Source organism: Equus asinus, chromosome 27, assembly GCF_041296235.1.
Source record: "Equus asinus isolate D_3611 breed Donkey chromosome 27, EquAss-T2T_v2, whole genome shotgun sequence".
Taxonomy (NCBI): domain Eukaryota; kingdom Metazoa; phylum Chordata; class Mammalia; order Perissodactyla; family Equidae; genus Equus; species Equus asinus.
In genome coordinates, this window is record NC_091816.1 from 34,250,942 (window position 1) to 34,272,701 (window position 21,760).

Sequence of the window (21,760 nt, forward strand, 5' to 3'; positions counted from 1 at the left end):
GGGGGGATTTGGGAAGAAGAAAAAAAAAAGCAGGGGGGGAAAAAAAAAGAAAAGAAGATGGGCAACAATTAGCTCAGTTGCCAATCTTCAAAAAAAAAAAAAAAGAGAAGAAATACAGGGTTCTTGGGACCATTATGTATTAAAATATACCCACAGGATTTTAATTTAAAGAGGTGACTGAAAGTCAACATGGAAAAGCTAAAGCCTTCGAAAAAGAATTGATGATTTACATTTCTTGCAAGTGGGGGCCACTCAGAGCCACGTGACAAAGCGCCATGCTCAGCCAGGGGCAGGAGAAACAGTGGGAAAGCACGGCCCGGAACTTTTTTTTTGTGAGGAAGACCATGCCTGCGCTAACATCTGCTGCCAATCTTCCTCTTTTTGCTGAGGAAGACTGACTCTGTGCTAACCTCCTCGCCCATCTTCCTCCATTTTATACGTGGGAGGCTTGCCACAGCACAGCTTGCTAACCCGGGCATCTGCACCTGGGATCCGCGGGCAACGAAGCCCCGCCCGCGGAAGGGGAACGTGCGGACCTAACCCCAGCGCCAAGGGACCGGCCCCTCTGCCCAGAACTTTCATTGTGTTTTCCTGGGGCAGGCTGGGCAGGTAGGTGGAAGAGCCCGGGACTGACTAGTGTGAGTAATGTCAGAGGACTTTGGACTGCAGGGTGGTCTCTAGGTGTCTGTTGCCTGGCCCTGGGTTCATTTAGGGCAGAGAAAATAGTGGCCTGGTGTTTGAGAGTTACCCGTAACAGGAGGTTGAGCGTATGGACTCAGGCTTGGCTGTTTGGCATATGAAAGCTGTTTTCCTGTTCTCAGGAGTTCTTCATTATCCCCAGGAATGAGCTTGCCCTGGGAAGATCAGCCTGTCTCCAGCCAGCGAGGCCTCTGAAGAGGTCAAAACATCATGAAATCTTTTTAAAGCCAAGATTAATATACATTAATGGCTGGAGTTGACTTAGGAGTGGTTATGAGAGGAATGGTTTTCTGAGCGTTATTTGGGGCTGAAGTTTAAATGATAAATATAAATATATTTTACTAGGTGAAGAAAGACATAAAAAAACATTTTAGTTCAGAGGATGGCAAACTGTGGTTGTTTTGTTGCGATTTGCTATATAAACTTTATAAAGTTAAGTAAACTTCCTATCTTTGAGAGTTTAATCATAAAAATGTTGAATTTTTTCAGATGCTTTCTCTGTGTCTATTGAGATAATCATGTAATTTATTAATTCATTGATATTTTCAATTTAATTGACAGATTTCCTGATATTAAACTACTCTTGCGTTTCTTGAGTATACTTAATTTATTTCATCATGCATACATTCAAATGGATGACAATTTTCCACCCATTGTCAGATGAAAATATTCCAAGACAGTATTAGCAATTTTAATTAAAGTTCAGAGTGAAGTTGAGCTATGATTTTCCATCTGTCTTATTTTAAAAATTAACGTGATACTACCTGAGATAAAAAGAGATAGGGTGAAGTACACAACGGTTAAATTTTTTGTAATAAATTATATTTTACAGGGGTTAATTTTTCTTCATAAATTTGAAAGCAGTAATGCTTAAGACGTGTTTGAGTGTGTCTGTGTAAAGGAAGATCTTCAGCATTTTCATTGCTTTTTAGATATGTGTCTATTAATACATCAAAATATATTGATGTATATTCTATTATTTTGGACTTGTCCATTTTTTGTATTTCTTAAATTTTACCATTTTATATTTTATTTATTTCTGTGTTCCCTGATTTTTCTAGAATAGTCTTTCCAGATGTTTTCTCTCATTAACCCACTTTTGTAAATCTTCTCTTTTTTTAACCCTGTCTGTGGTGCTATCACTTTGATCATAAGGATGTCCTCTAGTTCATTGCTTTTTTCTTCCATCTTTATTATATCTTTGCTTCCTTCTTTGGGTTGATTATATAGTTCTTAATCTAATTTTTGTGTTTATGGTTTGCATGTTTTCCATTCAATTTTTCTGACAAATGTATTTAGTTATAAATTTCCTTTTAAATGCTGTTTTCATACCACATTTTGTGTGCACTTTTACTGTATCCCAGTTTTAAGTGTTTCATGAGTGCTTTTATGATTTTTTCGTTAATTCAAGTGTTAGAAAGTAGCATGTAATTGCTTCCTAGCCATATGCTTTTGAAAGCTGTGCTTTATTACTGATTTCAGTAGTGAGAGAACATATTCTGTGGGATGATTCTTTAGAATTAGGGACTTTCTTTGCTGCCCTGTACATTACTATATTTGTCAATTTCTATGTACACCCAAAAATAAAATTATTCACTATTCATTAGATTTAGAATTCTGTGAATATATATGTATATATACATGCGTAAATACATACATATATTGTGCATGTGTGTAAAATATGCCATTTTCATTTTATCTTTCAAATTTTTATATGATTTAAAAAATCTGGTTGATTTATCAATTACCTAGAGAATACTTTAAAAACTTTAAACTATCCTTGGCAACTACTCTGTGATTCCATGTCCTCAAAACCAAAGGCCTCGCCCGAGCAGGGCTTTGTCACACTTCCTGTTTTCTGGTGGAGCCATGGCCCTCATGATAAGCTCTGTGGCCACACTGAGAGGAGAAGGAGGCAGCCAGCTGCCCATGCTTGTTTGTCACGTTTTTAGGAAACAAAAGCTAATATTCAAGTGACATTTAAAAAAAAAATCTTTTAGGTTTCTTTTTCTTTCTTGATTTCAATATTACTGCCCATCATTTTATAAACAACTAACATTTTGATATCCTAGTTTTCTTTTAGATGAACTGAAGAGTCTCTTTAAAGACTATCTTTACATGAATAACATGTGAGTAGGTTTTCTGCGTGCTAGCCTATCAAACAGGTTATCTGCATCACCTGAAAACAAGACCAACCCTTACACACACACAGTGAATTAGAACCTCCTTTCATTTGGCCTCCATCACATCAAACATGAGCTTCTGCAAGACCTGTTCCTTGTTTTCGTTAATTATTGTTACAGGGAAATTTGAAACCATCTGATTTTGTGTCGTTTGTGGATAGCATTTTGGCTTTTGACTTCATATTTTAGAGACACTTCTCTTTTATTTTAAGTCAAATATTAGGGTATATGATTTATTCAGTTTTTTCCCCTGATTACTGTCCCTTAAGTGATTTGAAATCATGCCAGAACAGGCTTTTTCTTTAGAATAATAAGGTTGAGTTGTCCGTGGTCTTGATGACAGTCTGTGCTGTTGCTTGGAATCCTTAGATCCGCAACTAGCAGATGCCTTGATGTGCATCATTATTTGGCAAGTTTCTCCTCCTGGCCTTGCTGTCAACGTTCCCATTTTGAGGCTTTGCTTAATTGCTCTGAGAATTTCTGTTGTTGTGAAGTCTTTTTCTTGCCTCGATCATCTTCAGTTGTATTTTGAGAGTACCACCATTGCAGTGCATTTACACACGTGGGAGAAACAGTCACGAAGATGTTTTACACAATTCAAGAACCAGCAGACCTACATAGGATGGTGATCGCTGAGCTTTCTGGTTAGTAAGGAATCTGAATGTCAACAGTAGGGAGCACATACCATTGAAGGAGGCGATGTCTTGTGTTCGTCTTGTTTTTGCTAAGCATGGCTTCTCTTTCATGAGTTAAAGCTGCAGATTTATATTTTTCTGCTTAGTTTCTATAACTTAAAGAGAAAATATTCCTCACATGGCCTTTTAATAGTTTGTCAATATTTGTGTTCAGCCTATTTCCATTCTATTCTGAATTATACATACATTTTAATGGGTAGTGGGGAGGCAGTGGCATTTTTGACCCTGAGATATGAGAATGTTAATTGAAATCATAAAATTTTATATACCGCTTGAGAGAAAATAATTCCAAATTTTACATCTCTCTTGAAAACAGGTGTTTTTGGATAAATTTATTTAGAGCAGTGTCTCCAATAGTAACAGAATGCCCTGAAGATCAGCCACCATTTTGAATCCTAGTTTTAAAGGTAGAACATCGTCAAAGCCAGAGCAAATTAGAGAACAACTTAATGTTAGACTCGCTGGGGTGGTGTGGAAACTGAAGTATGCCTGTAACAAACAAGCAGTCCCTGGCATTTGTGGAGGCAACTCCTCTTAAGATATCTTGTCATTAATAATGGCAAAGCCCTCGTTGTCCTGGTCTTTGAAAGATGTAAGACACAGCTAGCACACTTAGAACTTTTTATCCCATGCCACCCATCCTCTCTCACTTTCCTTTCAGGTCCCCAGGTTTTCATCTTCAAAGTAATGTTGTGTTCTAAAGTATATGATAAAGAAAATATTGAAGACACGGTATTCGAAAACTGAAGTTGGGGCATGAGTAATTGCAGGAAATCTCAGTGATGGGTCAGTTTCCTTTGCATGAAATAGGAGTTCTGCTCTAACCATCACATTCTAGTACTGATGTATTTTCACCAGAAGGAAGCAGACGATATATTTTCGCTTCACTGCTGCCAATTATTCTCTTTCAGCAGATATTCTAACTCCACAGAAAGATCCAGTTTATAATGCAAATGTGATAATACCTAGAGGTTCACAATGGGCGGCAAAGCCCTGTATTTCAATAGTCAAGGCAAGGATGCCCATACACTGGGAGGAGGAACACATCTGATTCCAGAGTCAATTTTAGTAAGTGCTCAAAAAACCCGGGACCAGACGACTGGGAACCAACTGCAGTTCCATTAGGAAACCCCGGAGAAACTTTGTGGGTCTGAATTTATGCTGTTTGAGGACTCACTGCCACTTATCCAAAGCATTTTGGATACAAACCAAATTGAGAAGATAGTGAGGAAGAAGACAGAGTGACGTCTGGCATTTTACCATCTGGAAAAGTACACACTGATGCCTTTAGTCAATCTTTAAAAAGGAATCAATTTAGAATCTTCTTTTTATTTTTTACTTGAGTAACACTTCACAAAAGCTTTACTTAAAATCAAAATCTCTGTAGAGATTAAGTTTGGCAAATATATAACTTTTGGAAACACAGATTCACTATTGTTTTTCATTGTGACTCCAATACACTCAGAACTGATTATTCTAAATAAAAATCAACTAATAAGAAGTGAATGAATATTTATGTAGGTTCCTGGGAGTAACACAGTGCATAGCAAGGAAAGAAATGAGAGGAATAGGTGTTTTTATTATTTTTTAAAATTTTATTTTATTTTTATTTATTTTTATTTTTTTAAAGATTGGCACCTGAGCTAACAACTCTTGTCCATCTTTTTTGTTTTCTCTACTTTATCTCCCCAAACCCCCCCTGGTACACAGCTGTATATCTTAGTTGCAGGTCCTTCTAGCTGTGGCATGTGGGACGCCGCCTCAACGAGGTCGGACGAGCGGTGCCATGTGCACATCCAGGATCCGAACTGGGGAAACCCTGGGCTGCTGCACCAGAGTGCACAAACTTAACCACTCGGCAATGGCCATGGGGCCGGCCCCTAAAATATTATTTTATTTCAGATGCTACCAGAAAAATCTTAATATTATTCTATTATTTAGGGCTATTTTTTTTAAAATGGCATTGGCAAGACTGTAATTAGATTGAAAATGTGAAATATATCTCATGGCTACCAGGAGGCATAGGAATTAAGATTGCTTTATGTGTATATGCATTTGAAGAAAACTTTCCTTTGGAGTTCTGCCAGGGAATTGAGAATATCTTTGAGCCAATTTAGTATTGCCTCTCCATTTTGCTGTTGTTTCTCTCCAGCACTTTTTATGCTCCTACCCACCATTTTAGTCCCTACTTAAGAGCTGTAACAAATCACATGACCTTTATTTTATAAATGAGTCTACGGTAGCAAAGAGGAAATTTGAACAGCTCATGTGTAACATCATTTCTAATTTTAAGATTCTATGAATCTAGTCTATTTCTCAATTTTAAAAGAAAACATGTATTTATGTGTTCACATATCTTTTTAATACAGATTTTAAAAGTTTGATATATAACATTACTCATGAACAGATATCATGCTCATAAAATATGAATAAAATGACAACTATATTGAAAAGAGCAAGTATTCTGTTTCCACCAAAGGCCCTGGTATTACATTATATTCAGTGGCCATTAGCGATCTTCTGTGGATGAATGGCTGAGTGAAGGTTCCTGACAAATGTCTTCTACGAGTGGAAGTGGAAAATGAAGTGAAAAGTGGAACTGACACTGATGAGCAATCAAGAGCTGTGTCCTTAAAGCAGATACATCTCTAAGTAGCTTTTTGAGGTCATTATTCTGGGACTTGATTTCTTCCCCTGTGAAATGAAGGAGTTGAATTAGATGGTTTCTGAGGTCTATTCTCACTTTGTATTTGTGAGAGTCTATTTAATATTCACTGATGCCAAAGTTATTCAACTACAGAGAATGAACAGCTACTTACTAACGTCTTCAAAGTTCGACTCCTAGAACTAAGTGCAGTAGAAATTTCCTTTAACCTTGACATAAGTTAGAGAGAACAAATGAAATGGAAAACATTAGCTTAAATGCCAAAGTCAGATTAAAATAAAGTGAAAACCTGGGTTTCACTCTATTAGATGTATTAGCTTGACTTTCCTTCTTGACTACATTCGTAATAATGCTATTTATGGTTAGTAATAGGAAGTCAACTTAAAATAGCCTTAGTTCTGCTAAAGTGTCGGATTCTCTTTAAAGTCTGAAGAGCTCAGGTAGAGAGGAATGAGGAAAGCAACAGTTATTTCTAAAAAGAAAAGCTCATATTCAAAATGTGCATTTATGTAAGGAGACTGTAACTCTGAACAAGAGACTAAGTGTGACTACCACCAAAGTACTTACTATATGCAATGCAGTAGAAGACGGTAACCCGAGTCTCACAAAACGTACAACAAATTCAAGATTATGTTAATGCCATGAGCGTAAGTCTTGCAAGCCAAGGCTGGTGGTCATGACTCCAGATAGGAAACTGTTACAATAGTCCATGATAGTAAAAAATGCTGCACACTGAACCAAGATTTTGACGATAAAGGCAGTAAGAGCTAACACTTATTGAGTGTTGGTTGTGTGCTAGGCACTTTCTGTGTACTATGTGGGTATTAGTTAGTTTAATTCTTACAGAACTCTGTGATTTGTGATTATAACCCCGCAAGTAAAATGAGGCTACTGTGTTCGACTCCAGATCTCACACCATTAACTATTATTTATTCTGCCTCTTCAAGTACAGAAGGTCAAGAAGGGACAGATTTGACGAATGATCAGTTGCTGAAAACTAAAAGCCTTGTAGGTCACAAGTGATGTAACATGTCATGCAGAGCCACACTGAGCAAGGTGTGAAGTGTCTCTTTTGAAACTCTTCTTATCAGTAACTATACACACAAACATATACATCCATATGTGTTATACTTCATCGATCTCAATGTGATTTCTCAAGCAACCCACTGATATTTCAAAATTTCTGTGTAGTGTTTAATGCTGTGTATCAGAAATTGGATGTCTGAGAAATAAGTTCAATCATCTGAATTCATAGAATTTCAGACCTTCTTTTCCAGTCACAAACCCATGCTTTGCCCATAGCATTACAGATTAATGAGGATTCTGGGAGAAGGAGAGTGAGATTAGCACCAGGCTCTGTTGACTTATTTATTTTGCAAATAAGAATGCATCAGAGAGATTTTCCTGATTTTTTTTTTTTGTACTATCATAGGTCCCAGCCATGTAAATGCTGGTGTGACTTAGGGTATCATACTGATGGCTCAATTGATATTCATGAACTTTGATTTTTTTAGCTGATCATTGGAATTCAGAGATGGACTTTTATGTACCATCCTGAAGTGCCCTGGAAATATGGACAATATAACTTATTGTACAACTTTTGTGAAAATAGATTTATTTCTCCTACTATTGAAAGTGGATCATGCTCTCCTGAGTTCTTCATGCAAATATGGAATTCAGAATTAGAAGTTTGATTGATTCTCTTTGTTTGCTTCTAGAAAGAATAAGACCGAACAGAATCAATCAATCCATTAGACTTCAGTAATTGGCTCAAAATGTCCTGTCATGTACTTAGGTGGGAAAAAAATCTGAGGAAAAAAAACAACAACAAAGAAATCTAGAAATGCATTAAAATTGTTTTATGTATGAGAAAGAACAATTTGAGTCAGTTATCGTGGATAAGCATGCTTTTAGCACTTAAAACAAATTCAAAAGTACTGGTCTAGCTAAATAATTTAAGCAGACTTATTTTTGATGTAGTCTTTTCTAATAGTGCAACAATAGGGCATCTCTTTGCATCTATACTAGTTAGTTAAAAACAAAACTTGAAACCTCGGTCCTTCAGGTCTTTTGATTTTTCTCTTTAATGAATATAGTGCCCCAAGTCTCTTGGGACCTCAGCTGAGTTCACTAGATTTGAGAAATGAAGAACAAATATTCAAATCTGAAAGGTGTGCAGGGGACAAAGTGAGGGTGGGCACTGACAAATAGAAATGGCAAGCAATAGGGTATACTGGAGTATTTGAGGAAGCCATTTGGTGTAAATCTAATTCAGCCTGACTTTGTTTTTCCAAAAGGGCCAGACCTGGCCATTGAGTATGCATTGTATATCTGCTTAAGCATTTGCTATGTCCCAAAGACAAAAACAAAGGGCCTTAATACCAAGGTGCAACTTCTCCCACATGGGCATTTTCTTAAGGATAAGCTTCTCTCTCTAGGCTAGGAACTGATTGCTGTGCTCACCTGTGACCACCCAGCTTGAGTGGTCACCTACTGCCTGCCGTGTCCATCAATCGCTTTGTCGACAGAGCAGTCTCCTGACTATCGTAAAAGGGACATTTCAGTCATATGTGAAACATCCTCTTGAGCATATATAACCACTCTGTACCGCCCCACTTCTTTAGTGACCTTCCTTCCTTGGAGAAGGAAGGCCCCAGGCTATGGTCCTCACATTTTGGCTCACAATAAACTCACCCAAATTTTCATTTATAGATTGGTTATGGATTATTTGTGTTGACAGCACTAATGACATCTCAGGTAGGTTTTGTTAGCACACAGACTTAGGCAAGACAGGGCCACATAGGTGCTGGTGGAGCCTGGAAAGGGTGGGTTCCAGAAACTAATCTTTAGATTTAAGGATGATTTTTGACAGTTTAGTGTGACACAAATGTTCAGCAATTTTATCCAGTGTTCGTTAAGCAAGTGAAGGCAGCTTTGAAGGGAGGCATCAGTGGGTAGTTGAAGTAGAATAGCCGTCAGGGAAAGCCAGATAGGGGCAATATTGTAAAATCCATATGAAGTGTAAATAGGGCTTGGCAATTTGAAGTGGAGAAAAGCATGTTTTGTGTTTTTCCATCTCATTAGTTTTTCACCTGCATTTAACTGACTCCCTTGGTTTGCTGTTCACACTTTTGGTGGGAGTGGTTGTGTGTGTGAGGGGGAAAGGGCGATTTTGGTTCCATTTATGTTAGTCTCTGCCTAAATCACCTCATACAGTTTACATTATTGGCCCTGGTATTTATATTTATATTTACCGGCTTTGCTAAAGTGGAGAGAATGTGAGCCGTAATGGGGAGGTTGGATTCATGCCACCCAAGAACCTGAGTCCCTAGCAGCGCTAAACCCTTTCTTTACATTGAATGCTTGTCCCATGAGGAATGTAGAGTTAAAACTCATATTTTATTATCCACATGCAGAGCACTAATACAGCAAAGAAATATCCTGGCCTTACATTCAATATCAAGAGGACATTGAATCCTTTCATATTCGTTCAAACATCTTTATTTTGGTACATTGACTATATTGGAAAAATTAGAAGTAGAATATATATAACTAGTTTTTCTATATCTTATTCTTCACTTGTCCAAATCACTTATATTTCTGAAGGATTATAGTGATAGGAGTCAGAGTCTTACTATGGATTTAAGATATACGCCTTTTAGAATTTTCTTTTAAAAAAGCCTGTCTGTCACATAGCTGTAAGCATAATGCTTTCCATATAGTAGATGATCAACAAACTTATGGTGAATGAAGGAAGGGTCAAATGAATGAGTAAACGCTAGATAAAACCTTGGTTTTTAAAAATATGTAACTGGAACAAGTAGGAATGAGAATGTTACAAGAATACCTCTTAGCAAGCCATTTCAAAAATTCTGTTCATGGTGGTTACTTAAATATTTTGCAGCATTAATTTTTTCAACTTTTTAAGAGATGCTGCAACTCAGCATTCCAGTGTTTTTGACAAGACGTGTTCCTTAGCTTCTCCCCACTCACCCATGTGTTGCAATACAACTCAGAGATCCTTACCTAATAGTGTAATAGGAGGTGGATGGAGGTGATGGACAGGAATAGGAAAACTCACAATGGCGGAGTGAATTTTAGCCTTATTCTCTCTTCTGATTGTTCTCTCTCTTTCTCTTCTCTTTCAGAAATTTAGAGATCCATTGGCTGCTTCTACGTGTGGGTAAGCAGAAGGTTTATTTTCTATTCTCTGTTGGTTTCCAACCATCAGTACTCCCCAATGTCACAAGCTCTTACTAATATCCAACATTTTCCACGGGCCATTGATCAATCGACACTGGAATTCAGAAAGACTAATATTATTGTATCCTCCAGAATAGAGTTTTGTGGAATTCATAATTGTCCAATTAAATGATAGCCAAATTCTCAAATATTTCATAAAAGTGAATGTTCAGTTGTAGTTTCAAATGCTAGGTGTGTGCCGAGCAGGCTTATGATCTAAGTGATTATAAATGTTTCATATTTTAGCTTATTATTAGTTCCCATTATATTGATATAGGGAGCTGACTCCTCCAGGTGCATAAATGGATGCTTTTAGACCTTTAAGTGGACATGTTTTATAGGACAATAACGTAAGACTGGAGTTCAGAAGTGAATTCAAGATTAAAGACATAAATATGTGAATATTTAGAGGTACATAGGACTGTGTTCACCTTGTAAGTGAGTAAAAGTAGAAAAGAAAAGAAGACCCAGGAATGAGCCTTGGGCACGCCAACATTAAAGGGTTGTTAAAGAGTTTCAATAGTAGGCTGCAAAGGAATACACAATAGGAAAGGAAGAAAATCATATACTGTATTGAATGGAGTATTGTATTCTATAGGCTAAAGAGAAAGTCACTCAAATAAGAGGGAGAAATTAACTGTGTGAAGGATACTGAGGGGATTGCCAAGAAGAGGTCTGAGAATTGTCCATTAGCTTTGGCAATGTGGAGATGGTTGATGATTTGAGCAGGAGGATGTGGCGGATGAAAGCCTAATAAGTGTAAATTCAAGAGAGGAAAAGAGGTGGGGATAAGTAGAAGTTGAGACCATGGAAATAGACCATGAGAGCAAAGAAATGGAGTGATGAGTGAAGGAATAGGTAAAGTCAAAATACAGGTTTTACAATTAAATTACATGTTTTTTAAGATGTGGTATATTATTTTGTGTTGGTTTTCTGATGGCAGTGACCTACTAAAGAGGGGGATAATGATACAAGAGATAAGAGTAGAAAATTGCCGAAGTAAATTACTTAAGTATGTAAGGGGGAATCTGATCCAGTAAGTAAATAGAGATATTAATATTAGATACAACTTACAGAGTAATCTCTCTGACATTGGGGGGTTGACATGCTTTACATAAGTGAATTTCACCAAGAAGCGAAGTCTGCTTCTGATATTTACAGCGATTATTAATACGCAGGATTTTGTAGACAAATCCTCTAAAAGTGATTATGTATCCTAGCAATGAGTTTATTTTTGCTCTTAAATGGTTCAGGATCCCTAAAATGAATTTAATATACCACACATCATGTAGGTAGTTGACTGATGGACTATTTTTCTCTTCAGGTTCTCTTTATAAGAATCTTAGCCATTGCTTCATTCTCATAGATAGAAGAGGTTTTCTCATTGTAGGAAATGTACCAGTTACAGCAGTCAGGGATAGAAGCTACACAGTAATTTGTACTGGGAAGCTTTAATATAAAGAATTATTAACTATTTACAGGGGATTAGGTAGTATGAAAGATGGGACAGAACATTGAAGAATTCCCTAGGACTGAGAGAATACTCATGGATAGAACAAATTTGGAGCGGCCTCTTCCAGACCTCACTGGCAAGGTTGTTTGCAGCCCAGTAGATGGAGGAAGCTCACTGGATTGCCTTAGCTGGTGCACACATGTTGGTCTGAACTAGAAGGCAGGATTGGAAGCCTGGAAGCCTTCCACTGGAGTACAGGTGGACTGAAGCTGGTTGAGCTGCCAATAGGCTAGGTAAGCAGGAAAGTCTACCAGGACGTCACCAGGTCACATCTCGTGGGAAGAAACTGTGGACAGGTCTGACAAGTGGGAAACACTCTGCCAGGATACAGGTAGGTTGAGGCTGGCAGGCAGGCAACCAAAGATGGGAAAACTTGCATCGTTAGAGGAAATCCAAAATGTGGGCCAGGACTGGCAAGCTGGAAGATGAGTGCCACCGGGTATCTCTTAGATGGTGGAAGCAATGCAACAGGCACAGGGGATACCTTCCCACTGTGGTGCTCCTCCAGTGCTAACAGCTGACAAAGGAGCCCTGTTCATTTTATCCAGCACCACTATCACAAGTGGGACATTGAAGTGGACTTGGAGACGTAAGGTTGTCAGTCACTTGACAACTGGCACAGGCACATTTTTAAAATGTATTTACTTTAATTTTCCTTATTGTTGTTGAAACTTTCTTCATATCCTATGTGTGCACTATAGATTATCAAACTGATCTTGACCTTTTTGTGGCCAAAGAAGTAACTTTTAGAAAGTTTTACAACATTTTTAAGTAATGAGGGGGTGGCAAAATGATAACGTTTTACAGGCACAAACAGATAATTGAAATCTCAGCCTAACATATTAGGCTACCTTAAATTATTTCTAAAAGGAGGTTTTAATAACTAGAGAACCTTACTATATTTCTCTAGTAAAGTAATTTTTCTGTAATTATTTTATTGCATGCAAATTCACCAAATTTAACTAGCTTCCCTCTGTAAACAAATAATGTAAACCACCTCTTCAGAAAAAGAATATATGACATGTATATTTTCTATTCCATCGTGAGCAAATCATTCTGATGATAAAGGAACCTCACAAACTATTACATAATCTGATATATTCCATATCAGGCCATGTTCTGTCATAACTCCATGATAATCAAGATCTGCTTAGTAGGTTTAGTTGGAATTTCTGGATAACGTTCTTGAGACACTATCATTATTATGGAACATATCAATATCTCTTTACTAAGCTTCTTAGAAGATACTTTTCTGTGAAACGTGAACACATAAATGGGGACTAGTCTAATCTGCCAGTGGTACCTGCTGCTCTATTGGGAAAGGAAGACTTAGCAGACTGAAATCTTTTCTCTGCCTTTACTTGGATAAGTTACAGGAAGGAAAGAAAAGTGATCTCGTCAAATCACCTTGCAATCAAGCTAACGACATACCTAGTAGCAAATAGTCTAACACCACTTACTAGCAGGAAAGTCTTTATCTATAGAATGCTTTTAGCAAGATGTGCTTGGCCTTCTAGAGTTGCTTTGGGGAAGCAAACCTGAAATTCATGGATTTATGGGACATGGTTCCGTGGAAAATATCATGTAGTCATCAGAGTATAAGAGGAAGTACATAAAGAGTATTTCAAGGCTGAAGTAGATTCCTTTTATTTCATATAGACGACATTCATTGCTTAGAGATCTCCTATGTTAAATCAGGCCAAGAGCGCATCTTGTATGTAATATATGATGTGTGAAAAGTGACTTATTGACTTAAGAAAGGTACTGATGATTGGTTGGTATTACTTAACTAAATTCCACCAAAATAATTCTGAAGTAGTTGTAAAAATTGTGCCACTTTTGAAGCCATGCAATACCAAGAGAGGGCAGACTTGATTTCCTATTTTTTTGCCTGGCTATCTATACATACAAAATGGTGAATAAATATCACTTAAGCCAAATTATAAAGTAATTTAATGGAAAGCAGAAAAAAATAACCCTAGATTTATCCTGTAACAATGGAAATGTTTTTAATATAGCTTGTTAGTTTTTTGGTCTTGCCTTTCTTTCCTTTCAATATTTCTTCTGGAAAATCTGAATGTTTATGCAGCAGATTCCATAAGTAGAGAATTTATATATAAATAGGGATATAAATAAGGAATCTATACCTCAAGATTTTGTCTTTTGTAAAAAGACATACTGGGATGAGGTGAAGAATGGGCACACCAAAATGTTCTCCTCAGTTCTCATGATCTCAGTGTGGAAGCCAACACCCATGCTCTCAATGTAGAAACCAGCACCAAACAAGGTCATCATTCAAAGGAACAATTTGTGGTAGAGACTTAAAACTCTCAGTGCTTAGAAGTTTGATTGCTTTGATTTCTATATAGCAATGTAGCTCTTTCAAAGGTAAGCTTTTCTTTGTTTAAGTATTCTTTTCCAATGACTATTTTATTAAACCTATTTATTTTCTAATTTCTAAAGGGAGTGTTTTGTAAAACATCACAATGTTGTTAGACAAAACTGAACTTTAGAAAGAAGAGCTTCATTCATCCTCTTCTTCAAACCTCCAGACGTTTCACAATTAAGTAATTGAATTGAACAACTGCAGTAGTGTTTCTGAACCAAAATATCAGCTGCTATCTATCATATCTTCACCAAAGATCTCTGCTTATTTGAGCTTGTATGTTTTAAATTAGGATCTTAGATTTTACAAAAGTATTGAAACTTTTCAATTCTTTTATTCATTATTTGTAGTCATTTATTTATTTTAAAATGTTTAAATAATGTCATGTTTGTTTAAATGTTTAAATAAATAAATTTTTTAAAATGTTTAAATAAATAATTAAATTAGATAAAGATCACAATTAAGTTAAAGTTATATTTATTTTCAAGATCTTGAGATGGGACCATGTGTAAAGTGAGCTAGAAGGACAAATCATATTAAAATGGCGTAAACAGAATAACACATATTTCCTTCCCACAAACATTAAGTTTAGGTGAATTTACTGTCAATAACCACATCTTTTCAAATAAGTATTTTCTATAAACTACAAAATATGTAATGTTTTCACTTATGGCACTCTAAAAGCTTATTTCAGCCCTTTCCACACAATGAGGAAATAAGACATATCAACTTCTAGTAGCTGTACTTGTTTTCTCATTTGCACGTCTGCTCTGTTCCTTCCCACCTGCAGCTGATGTCTGAGGGTTCTCAAATGTTTGAATGGGGCTGAATAAACTCTCAGGTGCCTTCATGTCTCTGATGACTATGCTCTGCATTCTTAGTGCGGCTCTTTCATAGACGACATACAGGTGAGCTTAACAGTTCTTTTAAAAACTTTTAGGTCTTATCATCTGCAGAAACTTGATGGTAGATCTAATTTAGTCCAATTTTCGTTTAGATCTTAGAGTCACAGAAGCAAAATTTTTGGTGTCTAGTATTTTATTTTGGTATTGTCTCAGGCAAAATCCAGAGATATTTTGAAAGAAAGGGGTGAAACCTAGATATCTGTGTAACTGTGAACACAAAATGATAGAAACATTATTCATTTGTATATTTATTTTTTTCAAGCAACACAATTTATTCAGCTCCTACTATGTATTAAAATATGTTGACGTTATGGTGAAGAAAGACCGAACCGTTTTTTGGTGAGGAAAATTGACCCTGAGCTAACATCCATTACCAATCTTCCTCTTTTTACTTGAGGAAGATTGTCCCTGAGCTAGCACCTATGCCAATCTTCCTCTATTTGGTATGTGGGATGTTACCACAGCATGGCTTGATGAGCAGTGTGTAGGTCCATGCCTGGGATCCGAGCCTGTGAACCTCGGCCCCCTGAGGCAGAATGTGCAAACTTAACCACTACTACACCAGGCTGGCCCTGTGAGAGAACTAATTTTTGCCATCAAGAAACTGAGGTATTATAAGGAATGATAGCCATTAATCAGATAATCACAACATCCATAAAGAGGCAAAACTACAGCTGTGCTAATTGAAATTAAGGGATGGTAAATTGATCACTTTAACACGGGTAGATTTGACCTAACCTAGGAGATAAATAAACCTTCTTAAAGATATTATGATGAAGTTAAGATTTATACTAGGGACAGGAAACTGCTCATCCAAATGCTCTGAAACAGAAAACAGCAGGATCTGTTTTAAGATCGGAAAGGAGGTCACATGGCTTAGGCAGAGAAAGTGAGAGAGGGCACGGTATAAGGAAAAGAAGGCCACAACAGTGCAGACCAGAACATGAAGGGCTTTGTAGGCCATGGCATAAATTGATTTACGGATACAAGTTAGGAAACTGTTTAACAATACAAGAAAGAGATCATGGCATGTTCTACTAACATATTCATAGCAAAGATGTATTGAAGGTATAAACTTTGAGAGACTTTGTAGGTAACTGTTAGACACCTTGAAATATCTAAGTGGAGATAGAAAGAAGGCAGATAGGTATATGGATCTGGAGCTTAGACAAGAAGTTGTAGGTGCTAGATGAGGGCTGGGACCTCACATGATTGTCTTCTCGGACACCTAGAGTATTGTTTGTCATATAACACGCACTCAGTAGGAATTCATGAGTTAACAAATAACCAGTTTGTGACTATGTTGCATTTAGGTGGTATTCTATCCATGGGTACTGATGGGGTGTCAGGAGAGAGATTACAGACTGCAGTGAGAGAGTGGGCATGGACTGGACCTTGAAGGGCCCCAGTATTCAATAACTAAGAGACCAGGGCATACTTTAAGCAAGGAGTGCTTAACAAGGAGTGGCTCGAGAGGGAGGTGGTTAATGGTGGTGATTACTGCTAAAAAGTCATGTAGAATAAAAACTGGATATTGTCCTCAGAATCTTCCTAGGTGGAGAAAATATATAATCATAAAACAGCAAACCTAGGAACCAGATTGGGTGGGTTGAGAGTTGAGTGGGAGTGTGGAAATGGAGAAAAAGACACACATGGGAAACGTGATCACCAGGGAGAAAAGGTGGAAGGATGGTAGCCAAGAGATAGAGAGAACAAAAGAGCACTGAGTCTTAAAAAAAATAATAATTGGAGACACTTGAGCAGATTAAAAAGCTCATGAGAAAAATAGAACTTATATGAAGTAATTGAATATTTAAGAAAAAATGGAAAACTGATAAAGTTATGCAAAGTAGGATAGAAATCTTTCATTGCTACTTAGAGATATGTTCTTTCTTGAGAATTGTGAGAACGTTATATTTAATTTAATTAATTAATTACTTTATTTTTGAGGAATATTAGCCCTGAGCTAACATCTACTGCCAATCCTCCTCTTTTTGCTGAGGAATACCGGCCCTGAGCTAACATCCATGCCCATCTTCCTCTACTTTATATGTGGGACACCTGCCACAGCATGGCTTGCCAAGCAGTATGTAGGGCCACACCCAGGATCCAAACTGGTGAACCGCAGGCCACCAAAGCAGAACGTACTAACTTAACTGCTGTGCCGCCAGACCAGCCCCTATTTTATTTTATTTTTTGAGGAAGATTAGCCCTGAGCTAACTGCCGCCAATCCTCCCCTTTTTCACTGAGTAAGATTGGCCCTGAGCTAACATCTGTGCCCATCTTCCTCTATTTTACATGAGGGACGCCTACCACAGTATGGCTTGATAAGTGGTGGGTAAGTCCAAGCCTGGGATCTGAACAGGAGAACCCTGGGCCACTGAATTGGAGTGTGTGAACTTAACTGCTGCACCACTAGGCCAGCCCCCAAATTATGAGAATTTAGCAAGCTGAATACAAGATTTATGAATGTGCGTTTGCTGTTTTACATTTTTTAACTCTATTAAGGGTTTGCATTTGCGTGTGTGTTTGTGAGAGAGTGTGTGCAAATCATAAGCACTCACACTGATGCCCTGAGACCATCATAAAATTCCATGCTGACGATAGGATTCTAGTACTCGCTATTTTCCCTCTGCTTTTTTCTTCCATATCTGCTTTGTTGCTTAAAATGCCTTGAGAAGTATCTTATCTCTTTCTAAACAACATCAGTATCAAGACATAAAATTCCTCCATTTTCAATTCTGAAAAATCTGCTTAAGTTTGCCAAGTGCTGAAGCATAGTATAAACAGCCACAGGCTCCCTCAGTTCTCAGATTCTCCCTAGAGGCTCCTCAGAACTTTTCTGTAATTACTTTTGGGTATCAAGGGACCTATAAAAACCAACAAAATTGTTGCTTATTTCAGGCATCGTCTGTGTGCATTGATATTCTTTTGTGGTGATGAAAATATTCCCCATACTCTTTACAGAGAAAAATGGCTTGGCTGACGTAAGAATCCAACAAAATGATTTTCCAGACAATTTGTAGAGTGCCAAAATGTAGCCCATATTTGCATACGGCTAACTTGAAAAATCAGGATGTTGAGTTACCCTGAGGCCCAACTCCACTGATCCTGCATTCCATCAACCTGGTGTCATGAATTAGATTAGGGGACGCATTATGGTGTACTTAACAGTGACACGGATGTATGCATTTTTCATGATGAAAAAGAAGATGTCAATGGTTAGAGTGAGTGTTGGTTATGAATTGAAAATTCCATTTGATTGTCAGAGTGAAAAGTTACATTCCTAAACTTTTCCTCCTTTTGGGGATGCAATGCAATTTTACAAAAAGAGTTTTGGCTTTGATGTTTCTTTGAAAAATTTAGATTAAATAAGAACTGAGAGAATAAAAATCAAGTTTCTGAAGTCAAAAATAAAAGGTAATGATTTTTTGTTGGAATAGTATCTTCCAAACAAAAATTGAACTGCTTGATTTAGAGCAAACATTTCTATGATTGACCTTTTTTAAAAATAATTTTAGACTTATAAAAAATTAGCAAAAAAACTACTGAGTTCACATATATCTTTCATCTAGCTTTTGTTAATGTTAAACATCTTACCATCCCAATATAATACTGATCAAAAATCAAGAAATTTTCATTAATACAATTTATTTAGATTTCCCCTAATGTCCTTTTCCTGTTCCAGGATTACAGTCAAGATCCTACATTACATTTAGTCTCAAGCTGTCTTATTCTTCCACAATCCTTGGCAGTTTCTCCATCTTTTTTGTTTGTGTGGGTGGGGGTATCTTTTATGGCCTTGACATTTTGGTGACTACTGGTCAGTTATTCTATAGAAAGTCTCTTAATTTGGATCTGATGTTTACTAATGGTTGGATTGTGGTTGTGTATTTTTGACAAGAATACCATAACAGTGATGTACCTTTCTTGGTGCACCATCTCAGGGCATATAATATGATACGTTTTATTACTGGTAATAAAATTGTTTCCTGGTTAAAGTGATGTTGCTAAGTTTCTCTACTGTAAAATTATTATTTTTCCTTTTGAAATTCATAAATATCTTGAGAGAGAGCTTTACATTCTGAAAATTTACTGTTTCTCTTTAAACTTTCACTCAACAATTTTAGCATCCATTAGTGGATATTGCTTACAGTAATCATTGTTGTGCAATGCCAATGGTGTTTTATATTTTCTTAATTCTTGAAAAATGTATTCTTTGGAATTATTAAATTATTTACTAATATCAGTATAGATGCATGGCTATTTATTTCATTCTATGAATTATAATCCAATATTTTTATAATTTGTTGCTTAAATTGCTCCACTTTTGGCCATCAAAGCTCTTTATGATCATTTCCTTGTTTGCATTTCAATATGCATGCACACCGTTTTGAACAATTCCTTGTTTTACGACACTACAAGATATTCCAGGCTATCTTGTGTTATAATTTATTCTGGAGAAGCTCATGTTTGCTGTTCTTCCGTGTCTGTACTAACGTCCTGAACACATATTTTCATAGAAGTTGAGAAATGGAAGCTAAGTTGCTTTTCAGTGTTTTCCCTCTTCACACTTTGCAATAGCTGGAGTATTGGAAATTTACTTTGTCTTGATAAGAAGTAAGGGACTATCATCCCAAGACCATGGATGAGTCTAGGCAGATGGGCCACACAGTGATCCCTTCCTATCACACTTATCAAGGAGTAAACAAAATAAAGCCACTAATTCTCCCAGATTCCAGAATGTCTGAACATCTTCACTCAATGAAAGATTAAATTAATCACTCACCTATTCATTCACACAACTGATTAGCCCGTTAAATAGAAGAATCAGAGAAAGGAAACAGGTTCCTGGTCTCAGCAAGATTGAAGTCTAAAGGCAGAACATATCAATAGAATTTTCATAAAATATAATACAAGCTCTGAGGGCCAGCAATTACACTTAGAGATGAAAGTATAAAAGCAGTATCATTTATTATAGCATCAAAAACATAAAATAATTTGAGGTAAAGTATTTTGAATTAAAATATTTCAGGGACTTGTAAACTGAAATCAACCAAACATTGCTTAGAGAAATCAAAGAAAACCTAAATAAATGGAAAGGTATACAGTGTTCATGGGTCAGAAGACTAAATATAGTTAAGAAATCAGTTTTTCCCACTTTGAGCTTTAAATTCAATGCAATTTCAAGCAATGTTCTGGCAAGTTTTGTAAAAACTGGGGACACAGCTAGTTAGTGATGGACATAAGAGAAGAAAATAGATCTGGACTGGAAATCTAATACTCAGATGCTCTTGGGTCATGGCTTACCTCCTATGCTGGTGGATCTCATCACTTGCTAGTAGTTCCCAAACATTAGCACACATCATAATCACTTTCAGGGCTTATTAAAAACACAGATTTATGAGTTCTATCCCAGAGTTTCCGTTTTAGTAGATTTGGTTGGAACCTGATAATTTGTGTTTTTCAGAAATTCCCAGCTGATGTTAAGTTGGTCCAGAGACCACAGTTTGAGAACCACTGTCCTATGATACTTTTATTCTTTAATACACACCATCATTTCCCATTGCCTATTTACCACAATCTTCGAATGTCATAATTCTCTCCTACTAACCTCCTATGCATTCACATTTGCAAGTGCAAATAGACATGTCTGGTTTTGAGATAACAGGCAGCTGTCTGAAGACAAATATCCTCAATAATGGATACAATGATTTCACCTTCACTCCAAATGTTCAAGATCTTCTACAATGTGAGGTCTGCTATGCTATTCATCCATCTGCTGAACAGCAATCTATTTGATTTATATTTCACTGTCTGTTGGGAGGGACGTAGATACAAGCACACAAGATGATAATTTTTGTAACAGAGATAGGTGGAAAGTGTAGGACAAGCAGAAGAGGTAAAACTTAAATCCTCATGAGGTTCAAAGACTAGGTAGCACTTGAGATTAGGCTTAGAGAATGGAGAATGAATAGGGATACCTTAGGTTGACAAGTTGCAAAGGACATTCAAGTATAAAATGATCTAAAATATAGTGGTGCAATTCATTCATTCATTCCTTCACTCATTCACCAAATACCTATGAATCCTTTGGTGAAATATTCATTAGGTAAGAAACTGTAAGGTGTTAGGGATGGAAAACAAGTGAGTGCTCTCAGTGAATGTATAGCCTGTTGGGCAGACAGAGCATTGAAAGCAAATAGAAACAGCATAGAAAACAGAGCATTTTAGGTGATTTAATGGTAGTTTGGTCAGGATTCTTTTAGAGAATTGTGGAAGAGTGACTAATATGCCCTCAGAAAATTAGCAACTTTTAATATGAGGGCAAAATTATGGGAGAAGAAATAGTATACTATCCAGTTTTCAAATTATTAATTGCATCTACAATCAGAGTATAGTAGCTAAGGTGTACTAAAATTTTGCAAAAAACAGATCCTATGTATACAAGGGCGTGAACACAAGCTCACA

At 36.8% G+C, this 21,760-nt stretch overlaps 1 long non-coding RNA gene across 1 annotated transcript in view; it reads left to right on the forward strand.

Annotated features, from left to right (window-relative positions):
- Positions 1-375: 375 nt before the first annotated feature.
- LOC123281450 (uncharacterized) overlaps positions 376-21,760 on the forward strand; it is a 264,300-nt gene continuing 242,915 nt past the window's right edge. The window contains exons 1-2 of the long non-coding RNA XR_011498909.1: positions 376-609; positions 10,391-10,425. This is a non-coding gene — a long non-coding RNA (uncharacterized lncRNA). The remainder of the gene's footprint in view (positions 610-10,390; positions 10,426-21,760) is intronic.